This window comes from Chiloscyllium punctatum, chromosome 5 (assembly GCF_047496795.1).
Source record: "Chiloscyllium punctatum isolate Juve2018m chromosome 5, sChiPun1.3, whole genome shotgun sequence".
Classification (NCBI taxonomy): Eukaryota; Metazoa; Chordata; class Chondrichthyes; order Orectolobiformes; family Hemiscylliidae; genus Chiloscyllium; species Chiloscyllium punctatum.
Window position 1 is genome coordinate 80,057,742 of NC_092743.1, and position 15,691 is coordinate 80,073,432.

Below are 15,691 nucleotides of genomic sequence, written 5' to 3' on the forward strand. Positions count from 1 at the left end.
CAGCATGAATTATATACCATGGCACTTCAATACCTTAACTCTCATGTCGTTTTCACCCCTTTGCTTTCCTTCATTCTCTTTGTTGTTTTAATTGCCTTTGACACTTTCTTGATGTTGTTTTCAACTTAGCTTTTGTGCATTGTGTGATTCTTTTCTAAAGCTCTCTTATTCAGTTTTAGTTTTTAACCTTTCCTTTCTTTTGTGGTTGCTAGAGTTCCTTTGTTCCTCAACAATTACTTTGCTCATGCCAGTGACCATCACCCAATCCACCATCTCCAAGACATTCTTTGTGTCTCTAAATTTCACTACATTAAATCAGATACTGATATCTATATCACAATGACAACTGATTCAGATCTGCATGCAATTTCAAAATTATACCAACTCCATCTCAATACTGAACACTGAATCCAATTAGTTGCCGCCTTCATTAGCATTCCCCAATATGTTGATTCAAAATATAATGATTTATAGTCTCAAAATGCTCTTCTCCATTTCACTTTCTTTTAGAAAATCAATGTGAGCAATTAGATGTCTAGCAAATATTGTCTATGAAAGAGCAGGCTTTCTGAGAATCTTTAACCTTTACAGAATCTTTTTGAGAAAACATTATTTGGGATCAGAATCCTGAAGATGTTTTGATTCAAAATATTCATTACCAAATATTTGACATTATTATGAGGTTGATAAATACTAAAAGCTTCTAAAATGTTGCTTTCAACAGCAAATGATTACTTTCCGAGGTTCCTATTCTCAACTTCCAAACTAATCTGTTATATCATTTCAAATATAGGCAATGGAGACGGTGAGAAAAAGAGATAGATGCATTGTTCTATTTTTCTTAGCTGCTTCATGATTCTCTTTTGCAGTGCCTTTCTCTGTCTCTCACTCAAAATAAAAATCATTTTCTGAAACACACGCACCAAAAATATTTATTTGAGCCCGTCAGTGTGCAGAGGGCTGTTGATGCCTGATTAACTCATGCCAGGGCAAGGTGAGGTTAAATAAGTTTGTAATGGATGAATAGCTGACAGCTGCTCAGCCAGGGCCCAAGTGAATGCATAGATTGAATGATGTATTGTATAAAGGCAATTTACCCTTCTTATGGGAACTGTGCTCACTAACTGTTGGAATGGTCTCACAGATTCTTTGAGGGAAAGAGGAAATTTGCAAAAAGAGCATTTCGTTAGAAAAGGGATCTCAGAATTACTAATGTGGAGCTGGAGGTTCTTTCTCCAAAGGAACAAAGATATCATGTTTCTACATGATTTGGAAAAGCAGGATTTGGACTGGTGTGTACAAAGTTAAAAATCACACAATATCTGTTGGACTATAACCTGGTATTGTGTGATTTTTAGGAGAAAGTGAGGACTGCAGATGCTGGAGATCAGAGCTGAAAATGTGTTGCTGGAAAAGCGCAGCAGGTCAGGCAGCATCCAAGGAGCAGAAGAATCGACGTTTCAGGCATGACCCCTTCTTCAGGAATGAGGAAAGACATTCCATTCCTCATTCCTGAAGAAGGGCTCATGCCCGAAATGTCAATTATCGTGCTCCTTGGATGCCGCCTGACCTGCTGCGCTTTTCCAGCAACACATTTTCAGCATTATGTGATTTCTAACCATATTTTAACAGTTGTAAAGAGAATGGATGGAGGTGAGTTCCTAGACGTGATTGTAGTGAGTGTTCAGGGTAGTCAATGCATCTTTAAATGTCTTACACAATATACTAAGGACTATGTTTTCGGGAACATGGAGCAAAGTCTAATCACACCATCAGCCTGTCAAGCTACTCAATGTAACACACTTCCATTGCTCGACAACCACACTCAAGACTAACCTGCAGGTGTTTTGCCTCACATTTACTAGATTTTACACAATCTTGCAAGCCTGACACTAATCCCTCATGGTTTCCAAATACCTCAAGCTATACAATTATAGAAAACAAACTCGGTATTCTTCCTGCTTTCTTACAAAAGAAAGTTGAACATAAATGCAGTGGCAGAAGAGAACTGGCAGGGAATAGGAGAACCTGCATCTCCTCAGTCCCTTGGAGGGAATCTGTTCACCATTAAACAACTTCCAGTGAGTGGATTGTTGTACCTGACATTGGTGAGAACATTCAGAATTAGCCTTTCAGTTTCATAAGCTGTCTACCCTTAATCTATTCCTTAAAACCTTATGACAAGGCTTTCGGTCACTCTCCTAACATCTCCTTGTGTGGCCTGAAGTCAAATTGTGTTTAATTGTGCCTCTTGTGATATGCCTGGAAACATTTTACTATGGTGAATTTGTTGTTGAATCTTGTAGTGGTGTTAATGTTGCACATTGTGTCAACTTTTATTCATTTGCTGACTCAACTGAGTGTTATCAGTGTTATCTGAAATGTTGGTATGCAGGTACAGCAAGTATTCAAGAAGATTAATGGGATGCTATCCTTATTACAAGGGGGCTGAAACATAAATGTTATGCTTTTGTGATATGGGCATTTGTGAAACTATACTTCAAAAAGTTTGTACTTTCTTTGCTTGCTAATTTAAGAAAGGATGTAAATTCCTGGAGGTGATTCAGAGGAGCTTTACTAGGCTAATTGGATTGAGCAAGCTACCTTATGAAGAAATATTGGACTTGTTTTCACTGGAACTTCATCTTGTGACAGATGATTTGATTGAAGTGTATAAGAGCTGAGTATTCTTGACAAAGTGGATATGGAAAGGATATTTCCTTTAGTGGGTGAGTCCAGAACTAAGGAGTACTGTTTTAAAATGAATAATTGTCTGTTTGGAGATGACAATTGTTTTTCTCAGAAAATTGTGTGTCTTTTGAACTCTGTGCCACATAATGTGGAGGAGGTTCGTGAAGGTGGGGTCATTATATCTTTCTAAGACAGAGGTGGATTGATTATTGCGATGCAGGGGAATCAAAGATTATCAGGAATTAATGGGAATGTGAAGTTTGAAACATAAACAAATTAGCCATGATCTTATAGAAAGGAGGCGTAGTCTAAATTACAGACAAAAAAGCTGCAGATGCTGGAAACCAAACTAGACAGGCAGGAGACTGGAAGAACACAGCAAGCCAGGCAGCATCAGGAGGTGGAGAAGTTGATGTTTTGGGTGTAACCATTCTTCCGGTCTCCTATTCCTTATTATTTTTGGGAAGATATTGTACTTAATGAAGAATTTTTATTAATTTGTTAGTAATAAAGAACAGGATGGTTCAAACTAATGAGACAAATGGAATTGTCTAAGGTTTCTTTCTTGAAATATGGGTGACCGAATTAAAATTATTAAATGATGAAGGTGTACCATATGGTAGACTCAGAAAATTTGTACCACTTATGGGGCAGTCCAAAACTATAAGTCATAATTATAAGACAGTCGTTCGTAAATCAACAGAGAATTCAGGAGAATGTTATCTGCCCAGGAGAAGAATTATTACTTGCAAATCACTACCATAAAGACTAGACTAGGCGGATAGTGGAGATGCATTTAAGAAGAAGGAAAAATGAACAGAAAGATAACAAATAGGGTTGGATACGTAGGGTGCCTTATCTCATAGTCATCGACAATCATTCGCTAACAACTTTGATTGTCCACCTAGGAAGTTCAGTATCACTTGTCATCTGTTCTGTGGGTCCTTGTAGGGCTGATGAGCCTGATCCTAGAGCTGCATCTCTAACCACACATTTGTCAGATGTTTCCTGGAGGTGGCACTGGGCCTTGGACTTGAGATTGCTGACATTTCTTTCTCCAGTTCCTTTTCTGTACATCCTCTTGCTGACAGGTGTTCTCAAAGAATGCTGCCCCTTCATGCAGCAGCTGCCTCCAAGCCAATTTCTTCTGAATGAGGGTCTTCCATGCATTGATACCTTTGTTGCAATTCTTGAGGGCGGCCTTCACGGAGTCTTTGAAATACTTCCTTTGTCCTCCTCTCATCAGAGTGCCTTCTTTAATAGGCGAAGAAGATTTGGTTTTGTAGTTGGAACTCAGGCATCTTAAACATATGACCAGCCCAGAGGATCTGGTTTCAGATGATTATGGCCTTGACACAGGTACTAATGGTTGCTTCAAGGATGCTGGTATTAGTACACATACCTTCCCAGCTGATGTGAAGAATCCTTTTCAAACTGCTTTGATGATATTTCTCAAGCTCCTTGAGGTGGCATTTACATGTAGTCAAAGCTTTGGAGGCCATATAGAAGATTCAGAAGGTTGACTACCTTATAGACAAGTATCTTGACATCAGCAGGGATGATACAGACATTGAAAACACTCACCCAAAACATTGACTCTGCTTTCTCTGCATAGATGCTGCCAGACTTGCTGAGTTTCTCCAGCCACTTCTGTTTTTGTTACAGATTTCCAGCATCTGCAGTACTTTGTTTGTACCTACACTGGGAAAGGATGTGTGAAGCCAATATCGTTCAAAACTAGAAATGTAGGAGTCTATTCAGCCCCTCTTATCAATGCATACTCTCTGCAAGGGCAGCTCAGCCCATCCTGCTTCTCTGCCTGTTCTCTGTGGACTTGCAATTTTTCTCCTTCAGCTGCTTACCTAATAGGATTAAGAAAAATTATGGGGAATGTTGCTAAATTACACATCCAATATCTTGCATGGCAAGATGACTAGAAGCATTAAAACAAATCATGACCACAGAGTGACTTCCTATGCCTTCACATTTGAAAGCAGCAGTAACATTTTGGTTGTTCCAAAGGTGTCTATCCAGATGCTGATCTGCAGCGTGACCATGGGATATTACCATATGGGAACAGTTGATATTTAGTAGTAAAAATAATGCATTATTCTATTCAGTTTTCCAGCAGTGTTAAGTTAATACAATTTCTTCTTTCTTTTGTTATTTTAACTGTATTGTATGAATAATGTGTGTTTTGCTTCAAATCTGTTAGTCAGTTCTGCTATAACACAATAGTTCCATTCTTGTGCCCTCCCATGTTATAAGAAAATCATGTAATAACAGCACTATTTAAACTAATGGGGCCGGAATCGCATTTTAACCAATAAATGCTTTAAAAGTTCGCACTTTAGAAACAGTGTCCCCAATTTGTTAATCATGTTAGAGCGAATTCACGTTAACGAAAAATGTGGTATAGGAGAATGACCTGCAGTTTGACCAGCTGAATTGCAGCTAGACTGCAGCATCTTATGCTTAGCTTTAAAATAAGAAAAAGTTCGGGTCTAGACTATCTTCTTAACATATTTTGAGAGGGTTTGGTCTGGTCCAACTGACTAGATTAATGAATCCATCGAAATGATTGACACAGCCCAGCTGATTGTTTTTGAGCACATAGTTTTTGAGAGCATAACAACTAAAGACAATCTTCTCATTCCTGTTGCCCCTCGAAGAGAGAACAAGAGGCAGGATACTTATAAGAAATTCTACTTGAGAAAAACATTCCAATCAAGAAATTGGCTTCCATGCCAACTGATGGTGCACCAGCCAGATTTGGTGCAAATGTTACATTTTGCAGAAATGATCCCGATTCCTCTGTTTGTCAACTGTATAACCTGCCAGCAAGCATTAGAAAGTAAACTTATAAACATTTTTCCAAGTCATGAAAGTTGTTGAAATTGTAAACTTGATTTGTAAACTTTTAAACTTCATTTCAGCAAAGGAGCCTGCTGCTGAGGAAGGAACTGCTCCCATTGCTGCTGTCCCCCTGGGAAAGGGACTGATGGCACCGAGAAGGCAACAAAAAGAACAATAGTAAGAGAGAGAAAAGAAAGAAGTAAAAGGAGAGAAGAGAGAAACAATAAAGACAGATAGAAGCAGACCAGCCCCGAGCTCAGGACACGAGCATGAATGCTGAAAAGGTGGCAAAGGGGTTGACGTGGTAGCATCCACCGTATCCATCTCAAATTCCAAGTATCTTCAACACTTGACATTGTAGGAGAACCAGAAAAGTTCCAGAAAAGTCGCAAAGGCTGTTGAGGATTAGTGAGTTAGTGAGTTAGCAGCTTTCATATGGTTCACGTGCTTGTTCAGGACTGTTGCACCGACCCAAACTTCATATGTCACTACACCTGACCTCGCATCAACCATGAGTCCTAACCACACAGGGCCATTCCCATGGTTCCTACACTAAATTTCGACACCTGAAGTCAAGTATCTCTCTCTCTCTCTCTATCTTAGCAGAATCTTGTGTTTGGCATTGGCATTTTACTCCTCCCTCCTCCCAGGTCTGGGAAGATCTGATTTAACCTGGTCAACGTACAAGATGGCCTTAGCTCCTTTGATAGTTCTTAGACATTTCTGAAAAACATCTGGGAATGTAATTAGGACTTCACTCAGTCAGCCATTTTCTAATCAAAAAGTGTTGAGCCAATCTAGGTGAATCTTTCTCAACCAATTTTCTCTATTGAGCTTGGGCCTGAGTCTTTTACTACAATCAGTGCTAACTGAACATCATATGAGAGCGGAACTGAAGTTATATCAACGTCCATTAGAAGCAGGTGACCACTTAAGCAGGCATTTATTTTGGTTTTGATTTGATTGTTGCTAAGCAATTTAACTGTTCCAAACCAGATGTTGGTGGACTGTCCAGGGTGTACACACTACTGGATACCGGCCTATGAGTTCGCTTACTCAATTTATGTGTAGTTGGCCTCTTTTACTGTCCTGAGTCCACATACTGGCAGCCAACTACATGGCTCAACCACCTGTATCCTGAGGAAAATTTTAACCATTTGGCCAGGGTTTGGCTTTATTTTGGGCTAGCCTAGAGTAGCTCTGTTCAGGATACATCCTGAGTGTTGCTATGCAATCGCTTTCATTCAGGTAGTGGTTCCCAAGGTTAGTCAGACTGTCAAAGGTGTTCACTTCCATCAACTACCCAGCAAATCATATGCTCGCTTGCTGCATTTATCAATGGTAAAGCCAGTTGTAGTGCATGTTTGAAGTCCATTTGAGCTTCAGCTAGTAGGTGCTTTTGCATGGTTACCTTATTAATCCTACTCTTGTTGCCATCAAAGTAATTCTATAGAGGCTGGCATCCAATCACCAAGTCACCCTTTATTTACACATGGATAGTCCTTGACACTGATCCAGTTTCATCAGCACCAGCTCGCTGAATGATAGGGTGTCTGACACTCTTATTCTTATTTGTAAGCCAGATTAACAACCCCAATCGGGGAAGTCATATTCTATGAGGTTCACCTGGCTGACCTTGTTACAATCACGACATAACAACCAAATAGCCATATCTCAAAGTCGAAGGGAAATAGTCCTTACTCAAGTCATGGGAGACACCCTTCACTCAGAGGGTCCAGGCACACTAAGTCAAAGGTAACCTCTGAGATCAGTCCAAAGCCCTTGGAACTGTCAACCAGATGATTGGTCAGCTTTTTCTCCTTGTAGGGTATGAGGAGCTCAATGTAAGGCAGACGACCACCCATCGTTACTCTTGTTGCTCTACTGTGGACTATTTTCTCCTGAAATGTGAGAAAGGGAGGGATTAAGTGAGATGAAAGTGTCTGGCACAGTTATTAATGCTCGTACAGTTGTGGTAAAGGTGGTTAATTGCTCCAACTGGGTGAAGAAGAGGTGCAGAGGCCATGCAGGGTTCTGAGGAAGGATTACCTAGTTCTGAGGAAGGGTCACTGGACCTGAAATGTTAACTGAAATGTTGACGTTTTGTTTGGATTTTCTTCACAGCTGCTAGATCTGCTGAGCTTTTCCAGCAATTTCTGTTTCAGTTTCTGATTTCCAGTATTCACAATTCTTACAGTTTTTATTTTTCCACACAGGGTAATTAGTTTGGGGGCATTGAATGAGTAGGAGCAAGTGAACAATGTCATCTCAACAAGATCATCCCTCAACCTCCACTTCTCATCTTTAAACAACCATCAAACCTTAAACATGCCACTGTTCACAGCAAACTACCCAGCCTTCAGACAATATTAATGACAACACCACACAACCCTGCCATGCCAACCTCTGCGAGACATGTCAGATCATCGACATGGATACCACCATCACACATGAGAACACCACCCACCAGATACATGGCACACACCCATACAACTTGACCAATGTTGTCAATCTTAAACACAGTTAAAAATCGCACAACACCAGGTTATAGTCCAACAGGTTTACTTGGAAGCACTAGCTATCGGACCACTGTCAGCTACCTGATGAAGGAGCAGCGCTCCAAAAGCTTGTGCTTCCAAATAAACCTGTTGGACTATAACCTGGTGTTGTGTGATTATTAACTTTGTTGACCCCAGTCCAACACTGGCTCCTCCACATCATATCTTAAACATTGCAGGCAATGATGCCCCAAGGCATGGCATATTGGTGAGACATACAGATACTACAATAATGGATGAATGGATATGGTGCAACAATCGCCAAACAGGAACATTCCCTCCCAGTCAGGAAACACTTCAGCAGCCAAGTGTCCTCCAAGGTAGCCTTCGAGATACACAACAATGTAGACTCACCGAGCAGAAACTGATAGCCACATTCCATACCCATGAAGGCAACCTCAATTATGATCTTGGGTTCAGGTCTCACTACATGTGACCCCACTACCCTGTTCTGTATCTGTAAAATCTTCTTTACTGTTCTATTTTGACACCATCACCTTGATAAATTGTTATGATCTCTCTACCTTCATTAGCTTGTACAGTTTTGGATTACTTATTACTTTGGTTAGTCCTTCAGTATGCTTATAACTCTCATGTTATTCCAGTCAAATAAAAACCGAAAAAACTACGGATGCTGTAAATCAGGAGCAGAGGCATGAGTAGGGGTTGTTGGGGTGGGGTCACTCAGCAGGTCTGGCGTCATCTGTGAAGAAAAATCAAAAAGAAAGATTCGGGTCCTGTGACGCATTGTCTGGATTTTCTTCACAGATGCTGCCAGACCTGTTGGGCTTTTCCAGCAGCTTTTGTTTTAGTTCCATGTTATTCCAGTCATTTAGTTTGTCTCCAGCACCACCTCATTTTTAATTTTTTGTGATTATCTCTCTGCTTCAGTTAATTGGATTATAGATCATCTGTTTGGTTGTTATTCAGCTATTGACACTTTACTCACATTGTCTAATACTCTTAGTCATCTGCAGAGACTTATTATTTGACGCTCCACTTACACTATTTGTATGATCTTTTGATCTCTCTGCCAGTAAATGCTGTGTTTTGTGTGGTTTCCTCTCACAACACCTGATGAACAGGCTACATTCCGAAGCTTGTGATTTCAAATAAACCTGTTGGACTATAACCTGGTGTTGCGTGATTTCTGATTTTGTCCACCCAGTCCAACCCCACCACCTCCACAGATTGGAAGAGAGCCCTGGCACAATCAGAGAGTTCTGTACTTTAACATGACTGGAGCAGCAACTGGATAAATCACTGAGCATCAGTGAGTGGGGAGGAAAACAGGGTGATTCAGCCCAACTGACCAATGCTTACCAACCCCACAATCTCTTTCCACTCCAGTAATCTCTCCTTAATTGGCCCTATGGATAACTATCTGTTTCTCCCTCATCCAGACATCAAACCTCCAATCAGTGTGTCATTGCCTAACCAGGTGGCCATGTTTCTCATTCTCACTACTCTTAGTTGTCAAGTCATGAACAGTGTATTTGTTCATAAAGTAGTCAGAAAGTGTGAGTCTTCTTGTGTCCTTTACTTCCTTCCTTTTCTGTGTGTCTGTTTGACTGGTGCATTGCACTAGTGAAATGCCACACATCAGCACCATGGAAACATTGGAAGTTGTTATCAGTCGACAGGAAAAAAAAGCAAAATTTTGCACTGAATATTGATAAATGTTTGTTGAACAAATATGCATATGAAGCATGTGTGCCTGCAGTGTATAAAATTCATTTAATACTAAAATAAATGCATGACACTAAAAAAATGTGTCACCACAGCTATGGTGAGAGGAAAGTATTTTATTAACAAGGTAAGAAAACAAAACATAATCTCCTGTGAGCAACAACAGAACAAAACTTGTTGACCACATTTAAAATATTGCATGAGACAAAATTGCTGGCTCAATAAAACATCAGGCCGGATTTAGTGCTCTCTACATTGAAATGTAGAAAATAGGAGCAGGAGTAGGCCATTCAGACCCTGCTCCACCATTCAGTATGATCATGGTTGACAATTCAACTCTGTACCTTACTTCTGCTTTTGACCCATACCCTTTAGCCTTAAGAATGATATCTAACTCTTTATTGAAAAAATTAAATATTTTAGCCTCAAAATCATCTCCTGTGACAAAGAATTTTACAGGCTCACCACACTCTGGATGAAAGAAATTCTCCTCACCTCAGTCCTAAATGGCATACTCTGTATGCTGGACCCCTGAATCTGGACTCCTGGACATCAAGAACATCTTTCCTGCATTTACCCTATCTAAGCTTGTTAGAGTTTTAGAAGTTTCTATCAGATCCCCCCCTCATTCTGCGAAACTCCAATAAATGTAGTCTTAATCAATTCAGTCACTCATCACACATTAGTCCTGCTATCCCAGAAATCAGTCTGATAAACCTTCATTGCAGTCCCTTCACAGCCAGAACCACCTTCCTTTGACAAAGAGATCAAAACTGCATACTTGGTGTGGTGTCACCAAGATCTCCCTGTTCCTGTACAATTGAAGAAGGAAAACACTGCTCCTGTAATCAAATACTCTTGGTTTGAAGGTCAATGTATCATTTCCCTTCCTGCTTACTTTCAGCAACTGATGTAGAAGGCAGGCAGGTCTTGTTGCACCCCTTTTTTTCCAAACTATTGCCAGTTAGACAGTAATATGCCTTCCTGTACTTGTTTGCACAGCAGATAACCTCACATTTATTCACATTACACTTCATTTTGCCATTTTTTTGCCCACTCACTCATCTTGTCCAAATTATGCTAAAACGTCTTTGCATCTTCCTCATTGTTCACGCTCCCACTCAGTTTTGAGTCTTTTGCCAAACTGGAGATATTATATTTAGCGAGTTTTGAGAAGATTTTTAGCTCAGGTTGAGGTTCCGGATGTACGTTTGCTCACTGAGCTGGAAGGTTCATTTCCAGACATTTTGTCACCCTACCAGGTAACATCTAAAGTGGGCCTCAGGCGAAGCACTGCTGATAAGTCCTGCTTTCTATTTATATGTTTAGGTTTCTTTGGGTTGGTGATGTCATATAACATTTAGTTTCCTCATCCAAACCATTAATATATACTAATGATGACTGCCGTTTCAGTGGGGGAATACTTTGGGACCAGTGAACATAGTTCTATGAATGTTAAAATAGTCATGGAGAGAGACAAAACTAGTTGATAGGTTCTAAATTGGGGGTGGGGGGGGGGGGGGGGGGTGGGTGGGATGGGCAAGATAAATTTTGATGGTATTAGACAGGAGCTTACAAGGGTTGATTGGAGTAGTTTGTTTGCAGGCAACAGGACCTCCAGCAAGTGGGGGCCTTTAAAAATGTGATAGGTAGCGTTCAAGGTCTATATGTTCCAGTGATGGTGAAGGGCAAGGTTTGCAGGAGTAAGAAACCCTGGATGACAAGAGGTACTGAGGCTTTGACCAGAAATATGAAAGAGGTACTGGCAGCTGGGATCAAGGGATACAGTGCAAGTATATAGGGGATACAGAGTTAACAGAAAAGGAAGTGAGGAGGGCAAAAGGGGGCACGAGATAGCTTTGACTGAGAAGATTAGAGTGAATCCAAACAGATATTTTAAGTATATTAAAGGAAAAAGAATAAATAGAGAGAGTATAGGACCCCTCAAGGACCAAAGTGGACATGTATGTGTGGACGCAGGAGATAGGTAAGATCCTCAATGAATATATCTCCTCTGTGTTTACCATGGAGAAAGACAGGAAGACTGAGGAGCTTGGGGCAGTTAGCGGTGATGTCTTGGGGTTAGTCCAAGGCATCACAGTAGAGGAGGTATTGGATGTATAAGAATGTATGACGGTGGATGAATCTCCTGACCATGACCAGAAGCTAGGGAAGAAATTGTAGGGGCTCTGGCTGATATATTTGCATCATTGTTAGCCATTGGTGAGGTCCCAGAAGACTGCAGGGTAGTGCATGTTGTGTCCTTATTTAATAAGGACTGCAAAGAAAAACCTGGGAACAAAAGACCAGTAAGCTTAATGTCTGTGCTGGGCAAGTTACTTGAGAAGATTCTGAGGGATAAGATATACATGCATTTGGAAAGACAGGATTTGATTAGGAGTAGTCAGCATGGCTTTGCGCTTAGGAGATCATGCCTCACAAGTTTGTTAGAGCTCTTTCATGAAGTGGACAGGAAAGATGATGAGGGCAGGGCAATAAATGGAGTCTATATAGATTTCAGTAAGGCCTTTGATAAGGTTCCACATGGTAGGCTGTTCTGGAAGGTTAGATTGCATGGAATCCAGGATGAACTGACAAATTGAATACAAAATTGGCTTGATATTAAAAAGCAGAGGGTAATAGTGGAAGGATGCTTGTTGGGCTGGAGGCCTGTGACTAGTGGTGTGCCTCAGAGGTTGGTGATGGGCCGATTGCTGTTTGTTATCTGCGTCAATGATGAGAATGTACAAGGCACGATTAGTAATTTTTCAGATGACATTGAAATAAGCAGTATCATTGACAGTGAGGAAAGATATCAGAAATTGCAGCAGGACCTTGATCAGCTGGGGAAGTGGGCTGAGAAATGACAAATAGAAGTTAATATAGATAAGTGTGAGGTATTGTATTTTGGAAAGTCAAAACAAGGTGGGATTTCATAGTGAATTTCAAAGGACCTTAAGGACTGTAATGGAACAGAGGGACCTTTGAGTTCAGGTGCACAGTTTTCTTAAAATGGAGTCACAGATATACAGAGCAGACTGGTCTTCATCAGTCAGGGCATTGAGTATAGAAATTGGTAAGTTATGTTGAAGTTGTACAGAATGTTGGTGAGGCTGCACTTAGAAAATTGTGTTTAATTTTGGTCACCATGCTATATGAAGAATGTTATTAAACTGGAAAGAGTGAAGAAGGAATTTACAAGAAGATTGCCAGGATTCAATGGTCTGAGTTGTAGGAAGACATTGGACAAGCTAGGACTTTTTTCTTTCGTGCATAGAAGACTGAGGGGTATCTTATAGAAGTGTATAAGATCATAAGATACATGGATAGGGTGAATGCACTCAGTCTTTTTCACAGGGTTGGGGAATCAAAGACTAGAAGGCATCAGTTTAAGTTAAGAGGGGAAAGAATAAAAGGGAACCTGAGGGGCAACATTTTTACACAGAGAGTGTACCCTTATGGAATGAGCTCCAGTGGCATTAACAACATTAAAAGATACTTGGGCAAATACATGGGTAAAAGGAGAAAAGTGAGGACTGCAGATGCTGGAGACCAGAGTTGAAAAATGTGGTGCTGGAAAAACACAGCGGGCCAGGCAGCATCCAAGGAACAGGAGAATCGAAGTTTCGGGCATAATGGGCAGGAAAGGTTTAGAAGGATATGAATCAAGTGCAGGGAAATGGAGTTAGCGTGGATGGACATTTTGGTCAGCACAGACCAAACTGGGCCGAAGGGCCCGTCTCTGTGTTGTCAGACTCTATGATACTGTGACACTATATACTGTAATTAGCTGGGGTTCAAGCCTTGGGTAGTGTTGTAGAACAGAGACACCTAGAGGTTCAGGTACTTATTCCTTTGAAATTTGTGACACAGGTAGACAGGGAGGCTAAGAAGACGTTTAGCATGCTTGTCTTCATTGCATAGATCTTTGAGCAAATGAATTGGAATGTTATGTTGAGGTTGTTACATTGGAATGTTATGTTGGTAAGGCCTCTTTTTGAATACTGTGTCCAGTTCTGGTCATGCTTTTATAGGAAGAAGCTAGAGAGGATTCAGAAGAGATTTACTAGGATATTGCCAGGAATGGAGTGTTGAGTTATAAGGAGGAGCTGAGACTTCTTTCACTGAAGCCTAGGAGATTAAGAGGTGACCTTACAGAGATTTATAAAATCATGAGGGGTATAGATAAGGTTAATGGCAGAAGGCTTTTCCATAGGGTGGGGGATTTCAATACTGGGGGCATATTTTAAAGGTGAGAGGAGAAAGATTTAAAAAGGACAAGTTGCAATGTTTTTACATTGAATAGTTCATGTTTGGAATGATTTTCCAGAGGAAGTGATGGATATGGGAAGGAAATGGGCCAAGGTCAGGCAGGTGAGACCAGTTTAGTTTGGGATTATGATTAGCATGGATTTGATGGACTGAAGTATTTGTTACGCTGTTGTATGACTCTATGACTCTATGATGCTGATCTCTGTGATATTTCACCAGTCATTGCCTTCCACTCAGAAAATGACTCGTTCTTCCAACATTTTACTTCCTGCCTGCCAGCAGTTTACCATCCATATTAGTACACTACCCCAGTCCTTTCTTCTTGATTTTTATTCTCTAATCTCTTATGTGGGATGTTATTGAAAGTCTTGTGAAAGTACAAGTAAACCATATCCATTGGCTTCCCCTCATTAACTGTACTACTTGCATGCCAGGAAAATTCAAGTAGATTTGTCTAGCATGATTTATTTTTCATAAATCCATGCTGACCCTATCTGATCCTGTTCCTGTCTTCCAAATGCTCTGCTATTAAATCTTTTGTAATGGACTTTAACATTTTTGTCTCTACTAATGTCAGGCTAACCAGTTTATAATTCCCTGCTTTCTCTCTATCTCTTTTTTTAAATAGTGGAGTTACATTAATTATCCTTCAATCCATAGGAACTGTTTCAAAGTATATTGAATTTTGAAAGATGACCACAAGTGTATCCATTATTTCTTGGGTCACTTCCTTAATGACTCTGGGATGTAGATTATTAGATCCTGACAATTTGTTAGCCTTTAATATATATTTAACTAGTCTGCCATTTATTTATTCCCAATTATTGCTTCCACTGTTTTTAATTATAAGGGACCTACATTTGCCTTCACTAACCTATTTTTATTTCACATGCCTATAGAAACTTTTACAACCAGTTTGTGTGCACTTGGCAAATTTACTCTCATACTCTATTTTTCTCCTCTTAACTAATCTCATTGTTCTTTGCTGAAGTCTAAACTGTACCCAGTCCTCAAATTGGCTACCTTTTTGGGCAATTTGTATGCACCTTCCTTGGATCTAATGCTATTCTTAATTTACTTTGATAGTCACGTTTGAGTCTCCTTTTCCATTTAATTTTTGTACAAAACTTGAATGGAAAAATTGTTACGATTTCTCCATGCTCTATTTAAATGCTTACCATCATCTATCCACCATCTTCCCTGTTAGCAACATTCTCCAATTTATCAGAGCTAGCTCATGCCTCATGCTATCATAAATTCTTTTAGTGAGATCCATGATCTTAGTTTTCAAATCAATGAGGTCACTCTCCATCTTAGGGAAGAATTTTACTATATTATGGTCACTCCACCCCAAAGCACAGAGTCTCTGCATTAAATGTGGAGGAGGAGGTCTTCAGACGTGACAAAATTTCTTGCCCCTGCCAGAAATGCCACCAAATCAAGCACTAATCAGGCACTTAAATGCTGTCCAGTAGGCTTCTTTCCTTATTAGGTCCCTTGTTACTGATGTCACACCCCTCCCAAACTGCTGACTAATCAGAATTGTAGCCATTAGACTGAGGGAAATGTCAATAGGGGCCTAGGCTGCTCAATCACAAAGACCAGAGAGAAAGATGCATTTTTTG